The sequence below is a fragment of the Triticum aestivum genome, chromosome 6A (assembly GCF_018294505.1).
Source record: "Triticum aestivum cultivar Chinese Spring chromosome 6A, IWGSC CS RefSeq v2.1, whole genome shotgun sequence".
Lineage (NCBI taxonomy): Eukaryota > Viridiplantae > Streptophyta > Magnoliopsida > Poales > Poaceae > Triticum > Triticum aestivum.
In genome coordinates this window covers 560,442,098-560,461,395 of record NC_057809.1, presented here as the reverse complement: position 1 = coordinate 560,461,395, position 19,298 = coordinate 560,442,098, and the positions used below count along the sequence as shown (strand labels likewise).

Sequence of the window (19,298 nt, the reverse complement as noted above, 5' to 3'; positions counted from 1 at the left end):
GTGTTTGGCAAACAATTACATGTGTTTTTCCATGGGGACATGCGCGGATATATTACCGAGCTAAACTTTGTGTGATAGGTCCGAACATTGCATACGATTGCTATTATCAAACTGGCTGTATCCTAACACCCTATTGCACACGGTTTGTATGTAGCATGCATAATACACCCCCTATTGCACATCATCGCAAGGTGACGGTTCACATCTCCATGTGCCATAGGTGTAAAACAAAGTCCTGACGTTTTACTCAAGAGCACTTATGTGCACTTGGGTGTAATGCTAAATTACCCGGCAGACCTAGAATCTTAGCTTTGGGGGTGGCGCAGTTTACATATACAATGTAGACAATATAACTTTAATACTTTTGTCTAAATGTCTTCATAATCCTGACAATACTCCTAAAATAACCTTAAACTTTTAGACCACTAGTGATGATCATATAATGTAAACTCTTCTACAGTTTTAGAGGGGGTGTCATGGCCATTTGTACAAATACTCATAAAATAACCGTAAACATTTGTACATGCCGTTCAGAAGGAAAAGAGCATCAAGCTTACCTTAAATATTTGTACATGCGCTTCAAACAGACAAGAGCATCAAGCTTATCTTACATGGCCACACCAGGTTTTGCAAGACAAAAGATGTACTCCTTCAACCTGCAATTTAAATTGATTTGGTGCGCAGGCCATCAACGAATAAACAAGGAAAATAAATATGTTCGATATGAAAACTGACCTTGTCCAGTCATCTTTTTGATTTCCATGCAACTCAACAGCTTCGTACAATCTATCAAGGGAGTCAAGTGTCAATCCAAACTTGTATATCACCTCATCCTCCTGTAAACAAGGTTACTTAGATAGATTACTGTTAGGGCATATCAAAATCCCAATATCCTCAAGACTTCGAATTCATAAATTCTGACCACTCAAATATCTAGGGTGATGGTTGGTGTCCAATCCTAAGGAGGGATGTGCCCATCTCATATTTGGCGAAAGACAAGAATTGTGCGGATGAAATAACAAATACAGTTATCATATTATCCTCCTCATTGGAAGGACAAGTGGAACCTAAAACTTGAAAATAATACATGAAAAGGCATGTTGTGATGTTAAAGATGTTGAAAAACTACCTCCCCATTAACACTGGAATTCTTAAATTCCAGAAGCCTTCCCTGTGCAACAATAAGAAGCTCCCCAATGCTTTCTCTTCCCTTCGCACTCTGAATCTATTGTACAATTACAGTAATAGTGTCACATTAAACATATGACTTAAGCACAGTGAATTTGCAGGGTGTGCGGCACAAATAGGTTCAGTATCAACATATATATACATACATGTGTTACCCGTGTCAGCACTCGAAAGAATAGTAGAAGAGGAAGCCCAAATGCAAGAAGAGCAAAACTGGTCTTAGATGCCTTCATGCCTTCAGAATCCGATCCAGTCCCAGTATTGCCCTGTGTAAGAACAATTCAATCACCACAGATGGGGAGTATTAGCCAAGGCAAATGCATCATTTTGTATGAGTAAATTACATAAACTGCACAGAAGACCCAGGGAGGGGATTCCCAAATCTGCTAGGGCGTCATTTTCACCCCCTCTGCTCTTCAGCAGATCTAAGCGCCACTTAGATGGCTCGGTTCCTCCAGCCTACCTCACCACCCAGTGTAATCCATGTGGAGGACAGGGCAGCGGCAGTGGGTTCTAAACTTCTACTACAACCCTGAAGAAGTGGCTACAGAGGACCATTTGTGTCATAGGCAGCAGCATCGTTGGGATGGCGTTGGAGAAGAGGAGGATCAGTTCTACACCTCTATTATCAAACAGGATAATTGAGCAAGTTGGGTAAGCTGCAAATGCTTACCCCAAAATTTGTGGTCATGTTCTTTGGATATTCAAATCACTGGAAAAAATAGCATGCTATAGCGCGTAGAGAATTGTCTCGCTAAATTGATCAGTGTATAATATTTCGCTAATACCACGCTAATAGCATATTTTCAGGGGCAACGCTATTTTATATGGCACACTATTTTTTTCCCTTGATTCAAATATGTGGTTCTGTCGAACAGCAACCCCAAGGGTTGGTGTTTTATGCAATTTATTTACTCTCTATATACGTTTTAATCAAGATCGAAAGACAAAAACGGTATAACTTACTCCTGAAGATCCAGTACATTTGCCTTAGCAACCTGGTCCAGTTCCAGAATTGACCTGCATAGAACAATCCAATTATCTGTGGTGGGAAATTAATAGACAAAATAAAGAAGGTGGAAAATGCAGCATTCCGCTCTTTAGCACAAGGCACAATATATTTTTTTTAGAAAAGGAGGATGACCCCCGGCCTCTGCATCTGGGCGATGCATACGGCCACTTTATTAATTAGTCTCACAAGACCTTACAAAATCATACAAAAGTAAGACTAAAGCCGTCTAAGCAACAAACTGTCGCTATGCCTATCCAGTTGATGAAGGGGCGCAGATAGCCTAGGCCTAATACCAAACAGACATCACAGCCAAGCCTAACATCTAAGGCCTGAGACCCCAACCTAGCCTCTTTCCGGGTCTGGGGCACACACTGGTCCGGCGTGCTCTCAGAGGCCGCCGCCGCCAACTGCCACCGCTCCATCTTCAGAACTGTACTGATGCATCAACCTTGCTCGGTCTAGCTATCGTCGACGCCACCATGGCGCCAAACGGCACCTCCTCCCTGCGCGCAAACAGCTGAGCACGTCGCGGTCGCCACTGATACACCTCAGCGCCATGCTGCCAGGTATCACCAGCCAACACAGCTTGAAGTCCTTGGAAGATCTGTCGTGCGTAGCACCTGCTGACCAGGCATGACAAAGCGTAGCACCTATCGGTCAGGCATGACTTGACATCACCACCGAAGCTCTGTGCAAGACGAAGCCGCTCCACCTCCTGCCTCTGACTTCCAGCGCTGCTCCACAAACGATGCTCCCAAGAGAGAAACGACACCGCAGTGCCGCCATCGTCCGATCTGGAACACCAGATCCTAGGGTTTCCCCCGGAGCAGCACGAGTGGGTCGATAGTAGTTACACGACGATGCCTCCATCAAGGTAACGACGAGAACGCCGCCATCGCCTGCCGTCGGCTCGGTTTTCACAGGCAACCATGTCTCCCCTACTCGCAGCCGGGACAAGATGATGGATCTCGAGATCCGATCACCAAGCCTCTGGCCGGCCATCTCGGGAAGAAGATGACCACCACGTCCACCAGCGTCACCAAGCCGGGCACGCGTCGCCGCCGGCACCCCCATGGTGCCTAGAGGCCGACAAGCCCCGACGAACACCATGCCTCACCAGCCGCCATGGCCCAGACCCAAGCACCACCAGATCCAGATCGGATCGAGGTCAACGGCCCCAAACCACAACCGCCGCGGAGGCAGCACCACTGGACGGTGCCTAGCCCTCCAGCCCGCCGCCGAGTCATCGCCAGAGCTCCGCCGCGCCACGCCGCCAAGCCGCCGCCGGGATAACTCGCGCTGCCGCCAGAGAAGCCGCAGCCGCCGCGCGTTGGAGGGGCCCCAAGCGGCACCTGCACCGCCGCCAGGCAGGGGCGCCACTACCCAGCACACCCTCCGCCGCGCCGCTGGGCCCCGCCCAGCCCAGCGCCGTCTCGCGTCGCGCCGTCCTGCGCCGGACGCCAACCGCGAGGAGAGGGGCAAGATCCCCGCCGCCACCAATGCCGGCCGGACTTTGCCCAGCGGCGCTGTACGGTGGCGGCGGGGGGAGAGATCGACGAGGGAGGACGAGGGGCGGCGCGCTAGGGTTTCCCCCGAGGACGCTCGCGGGAGCGGCTCGGGGCTGACACAAGGCACGATATGAAACTGGAAAAAATATATCACATGCGTGGCATTTGAAATGTTTGGCCTAAGATATGAATGCCAATGCCCCAACAATATGTATAAATTCGAACTTCAAACAACCCGAGCTCTGGATCTCCATCAACGCTTCCCCTGATGCATATTGTGGCAATGTTATCTTTGAAGGTTTCTCAGAGAAGGAAGGTAGTATCCTACAAATCCAGCAAGCAAACACTGGAATTAAATAGTGGCAAATATTTTCATGATATTTTGATGAATTTGAGAATGAGAAACTTAAAAGTTTCCTTACAACAATCAGAACTAGTAAATCTTGCACTGAATATTCATTCAGGAACAGTATTATATTCATCGTGGGTAACAGTGTGTAAGTTAAGCTAGGATAAATGTATGCCCATTCAGCAACGGTGCTAACTAACTTTGTAAGCAATGAAAATGCAGATTCCCTCCATTCCAATGAATAAAGCACACACACATTTCAAAATTCAACTTTCACCATGAATTAAAAATGCGTGCATGCTATTCATTGAAATGGAGGGTGGTATGTTTCATTCAAGAAAGAATCACGAGTAAAACGATACATGTTTGCCAAACAACATCAGAGAATAAAAACCTGCGTAGTGACTCTTCAGTTTGTCGGGCATATTGTTTTTCCATTGCAGGTCTATCTGTTCGCTTCATTGCCTCAAAAGGCCTCTCTCCAACAGAAACAATCTGATTATTGTTAAGAGAGAACAAAACTGTCAAGGTGGGAGCAGAATAACACAACTGATTTCCAAAGGTAAGGAACGATATAAACCAGCTAGTAGCAGTGAAACAAAACAAAATGGTCTCACATATAATTTTAATGAACAATATTTAGACTACTACTATGCAGATGCATCTTACATTCTTAAGAAGTTGATCCCCACTACCACCAATTCTCTCTACATGCACAATGTTCACATCATCGTGGTGCCACGTCAGTATATATTCTCTCAACATGCAGCCTCCACCTTAGCACAAAATAAAAATAAAAATCAATGACTCATTTGGTTCCAATCTGAGTGGGATCAATCTCTGCTCAGCAACTCTATTCGTATTCTGTATAGGTTCGCTTCGTCTCCTCGGTGAACACTCGTCGTCGTTACATCTTCCTCTTCTTCATGATATCTGTCCATCTTCCTGTAACAGGCTTCTTCTCCCCTCCCCATAATATTCCTGACCCAGCAGCACTCGCAATAGCCACACTATCATCCTCATCGGCAGGAACTTCCCTCGCCTTTATACCATTTGCGACGCGGGACGACGACCAGGTCACGTGGTTACCATCGCTCCCCTCAAGGTTCAGCCCCGGCCTTCTCCATTCTTTTGAGCTACAGTTTTACGAGTCTCCGCCACTAGCACCAGCAGTCCAGCACTGGGCCGAGTAATCTCTCTCTCTCTGTTTCTCCTTGCCATGTTTAGTAATCAGATCAGAGTTATTGTACCACTAATTTGGCTCCTGGGCTGCCGCATCTCCGCAGAGAAGCTCGCATGGTCTCAATGGATGTATGGTTTATATTTTGCAACATCATGTGCATCCGTGAACTGTACTGGACTGGACTATGGCAACTTCGCCGCAAACAGGTACCAACAGCAGCCTCGCCCATACCCCTTCATAAATAAGCGAGCAATTTTTTCCATTGCAGCAGTGACACCTCCTGCAGCTGATTGCTGGGCTGATTGGCCGCAGTTCTTTTTTAACGAATTCTGGCTCATTCCATAAGTATATGACGTTCTCTCTTCTCTTTGTAAGAAGATCCCTGCAATTGGTCAGTTGGTTGACTACAAACGGTATGATAAAACGCCCATAACCCCAAATTATATCATGAGATTGGTAAGAAAATCTTAATTGTTTTGTTCTATACTATTGCCTACTTTCTTCACTGGTTTCTCATCTCCAATGGTTAATTTATTATCTATGTTTAATTGTTTACACATATCACTTTGTTTTAAAGCGCAATGCATGCCTAACTTTCATTACATCCAACTAAGTTTTATGACAGATTTATGGTTCAGTTAGAACATAAGCTTCACTTCCAAAGAACACAGTATGAACAACTTACGTTTAAAAAGAAACACATTATCCCTCCGATAGAAGAACCAACTCAGTACTCAACAAATATGCCGCCTGAAGAATTATTATTTATCTTTTTTTTTCAACATGTAGACATTCTAATAGAGTCTAACCTCATTATAAAAAAGTCTGATCGCCAATTCAAATTGGACTTACCTTTTTTTAATTTGTTACTCCATCTGTTCTTTTTTATAAGATATTTTAGATTGTCTAAAATGTCTTATACAAAAGTAAACAAAGTATGTATATGGTAAGATGATTTTGCTAGATGTGCTAGAGTCACCTCATGGACAAACTTTTCATGCCACCACATGCAAATCATGATACCTACTGTACTTTATACTCCTATAAGAGTATTTTTGTAAATTTCACTCACAAAAAAAATGCTATAGAGTTCCGTCGCAACGCGCGGGGCATTATCTAGTATTAACAAGTCCGATGGCTCATATACACTCATCTACCAAGGATTGCTACAGATATGCTAATACTGTGCCCAAAAAGCACATGTAAGCTGCAAGCAATGCGCAATCCCTTTTCAGTTATCTGAATCAGAAATTTTGGTCAGAGCCATGGTGCACAAGTAAACTAACAAACATAGGCTACAAAAAGTAGCTCACAGAAACATATATTGTACAGGTAGATGACCAATAAAATGTTGCACACCCCTAAAATAGTTTGATTTACTTTCAGTTTACTTGCACTAGTATAACACAAAATATTAAAGAAATACACAAATTAAGTATCTTACTGGTTCAACAGGATCACTCCAGAATCTAGCAATGGACTCCTTAGCATGTCGAACCAAGTTATAGTCGTCAGAACTTCCCATCAAGCTACTATGGCGTAATAACCATAGAGAGCATAAAGAGAAGCCAATTGCTCCACATGTGTAAGGGAACCAGTATAAGGTCATATGTGTTGGTTTTTTATGCCTTGAAAGCTGCCACTGCCAAAAAAACTTGCTTTAGACAAAATGAGCAAAATTACTTCGTACAAACATATCTACTCATAGATATTTGGTTTTGAACAAATTATTAGTAGGTGATTCGAGCGCTAAATTCTGACAGCTCTCACAGTTTTGGTAATCATCTGCCTAGTGTGTTAGTTACATTTATCGAGTCACATATAAACAAAAATATCTTATAACTGAACCTTTATAAGAATAAAACAGAACTCTCTTTTTTCGAAGCGGAGGCAAAAGATTTGCCTCATCTCATTAATTAAGAAGAGTTTTGAATTACATGACCGACCGCCCGTAGACGCCCGAAACCGATAAGCCTACTCTCGTGGCATAAGAGAACTCAGCCGTTTGGCCCCTGCCAACCCCCAAAGTCTGACCTCCGCCTTGATTCTAGACGTGATTACATTTGGCATGGAGGACACCATCCTAAATACTCTCGCATTCCGCTCGTTCCAAATCTCCCATGAAACCAACATGACGAGAGATGCGAGGCCCTTTCTCACATTGCCATTGACGCCTACCATGTGATGCCACCAATCGTTGACGCTGTTGAAGTTACTCCAGTCGATGATGTCCACATCGGTCAAACCCATCCAAGTCTTGATCTCCGTCCAAATGTGTACCGTGTATCGACAACGGAAGATGATGTGTGTCGCCGTCTCTGGCTCCCTCTTGCATAACTGGCATAGGCCGCAATTTGGCCATCCTCTCCGTTGAAGCCTGTCCGCCGTCCAAACACGGTCTTGAATGATAAGCCAAGCAAAGAATTTGTGCTTTGGCGGCGCCCAATTGTTCCACATTGCAGACTTCATGTTCGATGTAGTGGAGTCGTCGAGTTGAGCTTTGTAAGCCGACAATGCCGTGTACTCACCGGAAGGCGAAAGCTTCCAAACAATCTCATCATCCACCCCCTCATCAAGGAAGACCTCTCGTAATCCAACCCAAAGCTCATACTCCCTCCGTCCGGGTTTATTGGGCCCGTGAGCAAGAATGCGGCGTCCCTTCTTATTAGGCCCTCCCGTCCGATTACCAAGGAAAGTTAATTGAAAACGATGCATCCATGCGAGATTAGCGTCGTTCGGCAGCATTTTCGAGGAAATAATTAATGCATAGACGCTGCATGCGTGGAGATTTGGCGCTTGGGTTGCAGCTCCATCCGCTAGTTCCGCGGAAAATTAATTCGTAGACGTTGCATGCGTGGGCTCTAGAGGTAGTGATTGGTGCAAAGCATGCGGGATTGTGGTTGCATAATTATTCACAATAAATGACGTGCCATACTAAGCATCAGCTAATTACTCAAAGGATTAATACCTAAACTAACATGCACCAATAGAAGACTGCCTTGGTCTTGCCGATTCGGTTGGCGGGCCTAATAAACCCGGACGGAGGGAGTAGTATTCAAGGATGTGCTGAATTGTGAGCCCAGAGTTTTTGTTGATGTTGGCAATCCACTTGTTGAGATCCAAAGCCCTATGGATGGTGTCATTCTTGTGTTTGGAAATTGCAAAAATGGAGGGAGCGATGTCTTTTGGCTTGCGACCCCCAAGCCAAGGGGAGTGCCAGAAAGAGGCCCTTTGCCCGTTGCCAACAGTGATGGAAGTGCACTCATAAAACAGCGCCATGTCCTCTTCATCGCACGGATGCCCCAAATCAACCCAAGCTCTTTCCGCGTTCTTCCAAACCAACCAAGGCCATCTGAGCCGTAAGGCACGTGCGAATTTTTCCATGTCCAGGATGCCTAGGCCGCCCATGTCCTTGGCCGTGCAAACTTTCTCCCATCTTATCTTACATTTGCCTCCAGAAACTTTATCCGTGCCTCCCCAAAGAAAAGCCCGCTGTAGCTTGACGATGGATGCCATCATTCCTTTGGGCACCACAAGCGAAGTGAGGTGGTGGATGGCCTGCGAAGTGATAATCGACTTTACCCACGTGCTCCTCCCAGCCATCGTAATGTACTTTCCCTGGCCAATCATGATCTTAATGCTCCTTCAACGAAACAGGAAATACTAATCGGTAAACTCAAGTATACGGTGCACTAATAGCAACAAACCCCATGACAGAATTGCTAGGAATAAGTTGACTATTACTTGTTCCCATCTAGGAGTGGCATCCCTATGAATACGTGGGTGTATCCTGATTTGATTAAGTATGTATAACAGATGAAGAAATAATAATTACTTACCAAAGCGGAAACAAAATTATCTAGATTCTTGAGGTTTTGATAGATCAAACCTATAGCATTTGCTGAGAATGCATCTGTCCATTGTGAACTATTAATGTCAACTTCTGCAATCTTTTGAATTGAAGTTCAGATGGGCTTCCATCATGTGTGAATAGAAGAGTTTGGCCCTGAAAATATATAGTTAACTAAGTAATTATTGCATCAAAGAAGGAAATATAATATACTTTAACTATCCAATTATATTTATAAAAAACAATGCATACCCCACAGACCCACCTTTCTGTGTAATTCCTCCAATTTGGGAAAGACATGGTTCAAAACAATAAATAGTGTACATAAGGATTCACGATGACTTCCAGTTAATCCGTCTTTGCCTATATCTGCTTCCTGATAAACCTGTTGAAGAGGAGATGCAGAATTTTAATTCTTGTATATGATAATGATAATGTGGTCATGTAGCACAGAGGAATATCTAATAGAGGAATAAAGATGGGTTTAAAAATTAACTATAGTAGGACATCAATTATTCTACTTCAATCAGTAGAGTACGGCAGCTATGTTAGTACTTTGCCATTAAAAAAACACTAAACTTACAAACCTCAGCAAGAAAAACAGCCAAGCAGCGCTTTATACTCTTCAGGACATGAATGTTTGTTGAGATAATATTATATATGCTCTGCGATGGACCTCCGTTGTTCCCAAGTCTAGTCAGACGTGGGCATGTTGCTTCAACGAAAGTAGTTGGACCTCTTTCAAATATCATGAAATATATCGTCTGTGAATATGATGAACCCTACAAAAAATCCAGACATAAAAATCTAATTAAGTAGAACCAAAAATACATGATCAACTTATCTGTATGCTATTACTGATAGTGTAAAAGGAATTCAAAGATTTATGTAAGAACGTGTTACCCAACGATTCTTGGACCGCCAATACTCCAAATTTTCATCAATGCTACGCATATAGGACAGCGTGTGTTGCATAATTTCCTCCAAGATGACACAGCCAATGGGCTTGTTGTAAATATCCCTGTAAGTACTAATAGTAAAAAAAATCTCAATTTTTCATCACCACAGACCCAGATCAATTTGGGATAGCTCAAGGAAAGTGATGTGTTTGCATATAGTGATCACTGGAAAAAAATAGCACGTAGAGAATTGTCTTGCCAAATTGATCAGTGTACAATGTCTTGCTAATAGCGCGCTATAGTATTTTTTTAGGGGCGACCCTATTTTATATAGCACCCTATTTTTTTCCCTTGATAGTGACTAATTTCCCAACACATTGATACAATTTCTTTACAGATCACCCCGTCACACCTAACCAAGAATCCGCAAATTTTTAGCTGGTTCGGGCCAAAGTTGACGAAAGCACGAGCACAACACTGCTCCAGCAAAAGCCCGTACAGAATAGGAGCCACGCCAACTGGAGATGGGTTTTTTTCTTTTTGACGGGTCGAAGAAGAAGTTTTTTCTCACCGGAGAGAAAGATCGACGGAACTGTGGACAGGGAGCGGGAGAGCTGGGCGCCGGCGCCGGCGCGGGCGGCCGCCGAAGAGACGGTCGAAGAGGGAGTTCCATCCATGAGCGGGTAGGGATGAAAATGGAGTGAAAACTTCCCGTTTTTTCGGAGGAAAAATGGAAACAGAGAGGAAATATGAAAACGGAAATGGAAATTTGCAAAACGGAAGTGGAAATGGAATTTTTTATGCGGAAATGGAAATAAAAATGGAACGGTGTTTTCCGGTGGAATATGCATGGAAATGGAACTTTCCGTTTCCGTGAATATGGAATTTCTGTTTTTACTATAGACCTATAGCTGCTTTGTAGCCCAACCACCAAAGAGAACACAATGACACAATTAGTAGAATGCATGTAAGGCCCAACTTCTATTACCACACATGTACTCAATTTGACCCTGTACGCAATTGTCCGGTACTACTACAATACTAAGCTAAGTTGCTAACATAATGATATTATTTTGTAGCCATGTTAACAACTCATTAAATTTGTTTATTTTTGTGTGCATTTCTCTATGATTCAAGGGGGTTTTAAGTTCCGATCAATGCCTATTTCTGTTTCCGTATCCGCATTGTATTCGCTCCGTGTCCGTTTCTGGTAGTATCTGTTTCCGTATTCATTTCCGGGGATTCTGTATTCGTTTCCGCTTCTGCAAAAAATATGAAAACAAATATGATAACACTCAGTTCCGTCCGTTTCCGCTCCATTTTCATCCCTACGAGCGGGTACTGGCGGCAAGGTCTCCATATCGATTGAGTGCGCGGGCGAAGGGGGGCTGTCTTTCTTTTTTCCTAGGGAACCCTTATAGTGTTTTTATTTTTATAATATAATATTATTACATAGAGACCGGGTTGAACTAGTGTATGTTTGCCGGACAGAAAAAGGAGTGTGGATTAGGATTTAATACAACTACAGAAACAGAAGATGCGAAGACTCTCTAACCAATACACGATGCTCAGCCGGCCGCATGGCTGCAAAGCAAGCTTGCTGTTAGACTTCAAAGTTAGCACGTGATGTTTCATTAATTAGCACGTGACGTCCCAAGCGGCCGCGGGGCTGCTTCTTCCCCTCCGCTGCGGATCTGGACTGGCGCGAGACGGCCCACCGACGGAGGTGCGGGGCTGGTGCAGGGCTTGGTAGCGCGATGGCGGGCGCGTGGGGTGGCGGCGACGTCGTTCGTATAATGGCACGGAGCCGCCCTTGTGCCTGTGGATGCTGTGGCGGCTGCAAAGTCCTCCTCTCAGGTGGTTGGGCGCGGGGTGGCCTTCGGCTAGTTCTACAGCGATGGGGAGATTACACGTGGCGTGGGTGGGTGGGGGACCGGGGGAGGGGGGATGCAGGTCCGATTGGGTCTCTGATGGGCATTGATCCTCGCTTGTGTGCAACGGTTCAGCTGGCGTCATGTGAGGCTGGTCGCGGTGGCTAGGCTTGTATGTGTCGACGGCGTGGTCCTGACGGGACGACGCGTGCCTGGTGTGGTGGTGCTGCTTGGGCTCCTTCGGGTGGCTGTGGCGCGGGTGGCTGTGGTAGCGGTGGTTCGAGTCACCGGCGGGCGGCGTTTGCCATCGTGCTGACGCGCATCCGTTTTGAGGTGATGGATGGCTTTCGGAGGAGTGCAGTTACAGGAAGTCGGCCTAGTCCGCGTTGGTACGCCTTTGCGTTAGAGCTCTCCTTCCTGCTCCATGCGGTGTCAGTCCGAGTAGATGCCCTTATGGCTCCTATGTTGTAGGTCGGATTGACGCTGATGGCCACGGATGTGGCGGTGTGTGAGAGTTGTCTTGGCCAAGGTTAGGGACCAGTGCCATGCCGGGCTCGGCGGTGGCCGTCGGCAACTACTAGGCCATGCTCCCCTCGGTCCACAAGTATTGACTGGGGACACATGCATGGACACGGAAGGAGGTGCCTTCCATTCCTCCCATTGTGACTGCGTGTTGTGATGTTGACGGTTGGCAGTGACTCGGGATATGGATGTCGGGCGGCGGCCCCGGATGGCGGTCCATATGATGGCTTTTCTCGCAGGCTTCATGATGGCAGTATTGGCTACAATTCTTGGTCGTCTGGACAATGAGGGGTGTAGTGGTGTGTGGTTCGGGCACACTTTCTTTCCTTGGTAGTGGCGTTGCTAGATCCGGATCTAGAGGCCGATTCTAACTGTGACTGATCTGGGTGCCTTATGGTGACACAGCTGAACTACAAGAGAACTGGCTGTCTTTCGCACACAACGAAAAAGAACTGGCTATCTTTCGCACGCAACGAAACTAGATTTTTTCTGGCCCACAAATCTTGTTCGCATGTAGCCATGGCAATTTTGTACTCTACCCTTATAACCGATTTGTAGGAAGTTTTTTGTATTGTATTTTCTGCTTAAGTGTCTTGTAAATTACTGATGTTGTTCTGATGTAGGGTAGGAACCCTAGGGGCCGATCTTTCACGAAAAGAGCGGATCCCACGAAGAACACGAAGAACACTTGGAAGAATGGAGATAAATCACAAGGGGAAACACTCAAGAACAACTCCAATCACACATTCACTAGACAATCAAACACACAAGATCCACAAGGTACATGAACAACAAAGGGAAAGATACAAGGTAAGGTTCATCTCCACGATGTAGTGGAAGCCCTAGGCAAAGATGCCAAAGTTCCAAAAAGTTGATGGTGTCAAAAGGTGTTGGAACCTATGTAGATGGATGGAGGATTTCAATAGCTACTCAACGAGCTAAAGAACACGGAAATCGGACTCTAGATGTGAAAGTTATGGTCAAAACTGTCAATCAGCCGAGGCTGAAACTGGGAGGGGCGGTTGTACCGCTTGCTAGGGCGGTTGTACCGCTCCTGGAGCATCCTGGAGTTCCAGAATTAGCTGACAGAAGTATCAGGTTATGGGGGAGCGGTAGTACCGCCTTGGGGGCCGGTTGTACCGCTGGTGTCAGGAAAAATTCTCAGATCTGGATCGGGGATGAACTTGGGGCGGAAATGGATGATTTTGGGGGCAAAATTTGATGGATTTCGTGGAAGGAAGGTGGGGAAACTTGGGGAGATGCTAGATCCACTCGAAACCAAGCAAATCCATGGATCAAAATCAATAAAACATCATCAAACCAACAAATCACAAAAAAATTGGTGGGGATTTTCAAAATTGGGAAAGAACACAACAAAATTAGGCTAGAAAACAACGAGGTGAGGCTCCGAAATCGTGATCAACGTGGCTCATGATACCAAGATGATGTAGGGTAGGAACCCTAGGGGCCGATCTTTCACTAAAGGAGCGGATTCCGCGAAGAACACGAAGAACACGGGGAAGAATGGAGAGAAATCACAAGGGGAAACACTCAAGAACAAGTCCAATCACACATCCACTAGACAATCAAACACACAAGATCCACAAGGTACATGAACAACAAAGGGAAAGATACAAGGTAAGGTTCATCTCCATGAGGAGGTCTTGAATGGGGCCGCCCAAGAGGGGGTCTTGATGTTCTTCTCCAAAAGGAGGTCTTGAATCCGCTTGGGGGATCTTCTCCGAGGAGGCTCGAATCTCCGAGGAGAAGGTAACCAAGTGGATGAGCAAAGCTCTCACACAAATATGAGCTAATCCTTTGCTAACCCTAGTACAGAGCTAGGACACAAGTATGTATAGTCCAAGGGGTAAGTTGGGGGGATACATGGGGTGAAACCCCTCGCACTGCGCACAGGCAGGGCGGTTGTACCGGATATGTGAGCGGTTGTACCGCTAGGAGCTCAGGTACTGGTTTCTGGGGGTGTACGCGAAGGTAGGGAGAGGTTGTACCAGTGGTAGGACCGGTTGTACCGGTCTTGTCGCAGCTGGGGGGGAAACCGGGGCTGTACCGGCCTTGCACCGCTCGAATACAGAAGTTGGGCCGGAAGTTGGGCGGTAGTCGAGCGGTTGTACCGCTTGTTGTTGGAAATATGCCCTAGAGGCAATAATAAAAAGGTTATTATTATATTTCCTTGTTCATGATAATTGTCTATTCTTCATGCTATAATTGTGTTATCCGGAAATCGTAATACATGTGTGAATACATAGACCACAACATGTCCCTAGTGAGCCTCTAGTTGACTAGCTCGTTGATCAATAGATGGTTACGGTTTCCTAACCATGGACATAGGATGTCATTGATAACGGGATCACATCATTAGGATAATGATGTGATGGACAAGACCCAATCCTAAGCATAGCACAAGATCGTGTAGTTCGTCTGCTAAAGCTTTTCTAATGTCAAGTATCCTTTCCTTGGACCATGAGATCGTGCAACTCCCGGATACCGTAAGGGTACTTTGGGTGTGCCAAATGTCACAATGTAACTGGGCGGCTATAAAGGTACACTACGGTCCCCAAAAGTATCTGTTGGGTTGGCACGAATCGAGACTGGGATTTGTCACTCCGTATGACGGAGAGGTATCTCTGGGCCCACTCGATAGGACATCATCATAATGAGCTCAATGTGATCAAGGAGTTATTCACGGGATGATGTGTTACGGGAACGAGTAAAGAGACTTGCCGTAACGAGATTGAACAAGGTATCGGTATACCGACGATCGAATCTCGGGCAAGTATCGTACCGATAGATAAAGGGAATTTTATACGGGATTGATTGAATCCTCGACATCGTGGTTCATCCGATGAGATTATCGTGGAGCATGTGGGAGCCAACATGGGTATCCAGATCCCGCTGTTGGTTATTGACCGGAGAGTTGTCTCGGTCATGTCTACGTGTCTCCCGAACCCATAGGGTCTACACACTTAAGGTTCGGTGACGCTAGAGTTGTAGAGATATTAGTATGCGGTTAACCGAAAGTTGTTTGGAGTCCCGGATGAGATCCCAGACGTCACGAGGAGTTCCGGAATGCTCCGGAGGTAAACATTTATATATAGGAAGTCCAGTTTGGGCCACCGGGATAGTTTCGGGGGTCACCGGTATTGTACCGGGACCACCGGAAGGGTCCCGGGGGTCCACCGGGTGGGGCCACCTATCCCGAAGGGCCCCATGGGCTGAAGTGGCGTGGGAACCAGCCCCTGGTGGGCTGGTGAGCCCCACCCAAGGGCCCAAGGCGCCCAGGGTTGGAAATCCTAGGGGCCGTTGCCCCCCCCCCGAAAGGGCATGCGCCCCCTGGATGGAAACCCTAAGGAGGCCGTTGCCCCCCCTAGATGGGATCTCCAAGGGAGCATGTGCCCCCCTAGCCCCTATATATAGTGGAGGGGAGGGAGGGCAGCTGCACCCTAAGCCCTGGCTCCTCCCTTTCCCTCCCGTGACACCTCTTCCTCCTCCAGTAGCGCTTGGCGAAGCCCTGCTGGAATCCCGCTGCTTCCACCACCACGCTGTCGTGCTACTGGATCTCCATCAACTTCTCCTTCCCCCTTGCTGGATCAAGAAGGAGGAGGCGTCTTCACTCCGTACGTGTGTTGAACGCGGAGGTGCCGTCCGTTCGGCACTAGGATCATCGGTGATCTGGATCACGACGAGTATGACTCCATCAACCCTGTTCTCTTGAACGCTTCCGCTCGCGGTCTACAAGGGTATGTAGATGCACTCCTCTCTCTCTTGTTGCTAGATGACTCCATAGATTGATCTTGGTGATGCGTAGAAAATTTTAAATTTCTGCTACGATCCCCAACAGTGGCATCATGAGCCACGTTTATGCGTAGTTTCTATGCACGAGTAGAACACAAGTTGTTGTGGGCATCGATTTTGTCAATTTACTTGCGGTTACTAGTCTTATCTTGATCCGGCGGCATCGTGGGATGAAGCGGCCCGGACCGACCTTACATGTACACTTACGTGAGACAGGTTCCACCGACTGACATGCACTAGTTGCATAAGGTGGCTAGCGGGTGTCTGTCTCTCCTACTTTAGTCGGATCGGATTCGATGAAAAGGGTCCTTATGAAGGGTAAATGGAAATTGGTATATCACGTTGTGGTTTTGACGTAGGTAAGAAACGTTCTTGCTAATAAACCTATAGCAGCCACGTAAAAATTTGCAACAACAATTAGAGGACGTCTAACTTGTTTTTGCAGCATATGTCGTGTGATGTGATATGGCCAAAAGGATGTGATGAATGATATATGTGATGTATGAGATTGATCATGTTCTTGTAATAGGAATCACGACTTGCATGTCGATGAGTATGACAACCGGCAAGAGCCATAGGAGTTGTCTTAATTTATTTATGACCTGCGTGTCAGCATAAACGTCATATAATTACTTTACTTTATTGCTAAACCGTTAGCCATAGTAGTAGAAGTAATAGTTGAGGAGACAACTTCTTGAAGACACGATGATGCAGATCATGATGATGGAGATCATGATGTCAAGCCGGTGACGATGATAATCATGGCGCCCCGAAGGTGGAGATCAAAAGGAGAAAAATGATATTGGCCATATCATGTCACTATTTGATTGCATGTGATGTTTATCATGTTTTTACATCTTATTTGCTTAGAACGACGGTAGCATAAATAAGATGATCCCTCATTAAAATATCAAGAATTGTGTTCCCCCTAACTGTGCATCGTTGCTAAGGTCCGTTGTTCCTAAGCACCATGTGATGATCGGGCGTGATAGGTTCTAACGTTCGCATACAATGGGTGTAAGCCAGATTTACACACGCAATACACTTAGGTTGACTTGACGAGCCTAGCATGTACAGACATGGCCTCGGAACACAAAAGACCAAAAGGTCGAACATGAGTCGTATAGAAGATACGATCAACATGAAGATGTTCACCGATGATGACTAGTCCGTCTCACGTGATGATCAGACACGACCTAGTTGACTCGGATCATGTATCACTTAGATGACTAGAGGGATGTCTATCTGAGTGGGAGTTCATTAAATAATTTGATTAGATGAACTTAATTATCATGAACATAGTCTAAAACTTTGCAATATGTCTTGTAGATCAAATGGCCCATGCTAATGTTGCCCTCAACTTCAACGCGTTCCTAGAGAAAACCAAGCTGAAAGACGATGGCACCAACTACACGGACTGGGTCCGTAACCTAAGGATTATCCTCATAGCTGCCAAGAAAGCATATGTTCTTGATGCACCGCTAGGTGAAGCACCTGTTTTCCCAGCAACTCAAGACGTTATGAATGCCTGGCAGTCGCGTAGTGATGATTACTCCCTGGTTCAGTGCGGCATGCTTTACAGCTTAGAACCGGGCCTCCGAAAGCGTTTTGAGCAGCACAGAGCATATGAGATGTTCCAAGAGCTGAAAATGGTTTTCCAAGCTCATGCCCGGGTCGAGAGATATGAAGTCTCCGACAAGTTCTATAGTTGTAAGATGGAGGAGAATAGTTCTGTCAGCGAGCACATACTCAAAATGTCTAGGTTGCACAACCGCTTATCTCATCTGGGAGTTAATCTCCCAGATGATGCGGTCCTTTAACAGAATCCTTCAGTCACTCCCACCTAGCTACAAGAGCTTTGTGATGAACTTCAATATGCAGGGGATGGAGAAGACCATTCCTGAGGTATATTCAATGCTGAAATCAGCGGAGGTGGAGATCAAAAAGGAACATCAAGTGTTGATGGTGAATAAAACCACTAAGTTCAAGAAAGGCAAGGGTAAGAAGAACTTAAAGAAGGACGGTAAGGGAGTTGCCGCGCCCGGTAAGCCAGTTGCCGGGAAGAAGCCAAAGCATGGACCCAAGCCTGAGACTAAGTGCTTTTATTGTAAGGGAAACAGTCACTGGAAGCGGAACTGCCCCAAGTTCTTAGCGGATAAGAAGGCCGGCAATACCAAAGGTATATGTGATATACATGTTATTGATGTGTACCTAACCAGCGCTCGTAGTAGCTCTTGGGTATTTGATACCGGTGCGGTTGCTCATATTTGTAACTCAAAACAGGAGCTACGGAATAAGCGGAGACTGGCGAAGGACGAGGTGACGATGCGCGTCGGGAATGATTCCAAGGTCGATGTGATCGCCATCGGCACGCTACCCCTATATTTACCTACGGGATTAGTTTTAAACCTCAATAATTGTTATTTAGTACCAGCTTTGAGCATGAACATTGTATCTGAATCTCGTTAATTGCGAGATGGCTACTCATTTAAATCTGAGAATAATGGTTGTTCTATTTATATGAGAGACATGTTTTATGGTCATGCTCCGCTGGTCAATGGTTTATTCTTATTGAATCTCGAACGTGATGTTACACATATTCATAGTGTGAATGCCAAAAGATGTAAGGTTGATAATGATAGTCCCACATACTTATGGCATTGCCGCCTTGGTCACATTGGTGTCAAACGCATGAAGAAACTCCATGCAAATGGACTTTTGGAGTCTCTTGATTATGAATCATTTGACACGTGTGAACCATGCCTCATGGGCAAACTGACCAAGACTCCATTCTCCGGAACAATGGAGCGAGCAACCAACTTATTGGAAATCATACATACTGATGTGTGTGGTCCAATGAGCATTGAGGCTCGCGGTGGTTATCGTTATGTTCTCACCCTCACTGATGACTTAAGTAGATATGGGTATGTATATTTAATGAAACACAAGTCTGAGACCTTTGAAAAGTTCAAGGAATTTCAGAGTGAGGTTGAGAATCAACGTGACAGGAAAATCACGTTCTTACGATCAGATCGTGGGGGAGAATATTTGAGTCACGAATTTGGCACACACTTAAGGAAATGTGGAATTGTTTCACAACTCA

General features: G+C 45.7%; 1 long non-coding RNA gene across 1 annotated transcript; it reads right to left on the bottom strand.

The window, feature by feature from the left end:
• Nucleotides 1-9,752: 9,752 nt before the first annotated feature.
• On the bottom strand, nt 9,753-10,663 carry LOC123131038 (uncharacterized). The gene is made up of 3 exons (XR_006464052.1): nt 10,561-10,663; nt 9,994-10,120; nt 9,753-9,872 (listed from the first exon to the last, which is right to left on the bottom strand). It is a non-coding gene; the product is annotated as an uncharacterized lncRNA (long non-coding RNA).
• Nucleotides 10,664-19,298: the final 8,635 nt, after the last annotated feature.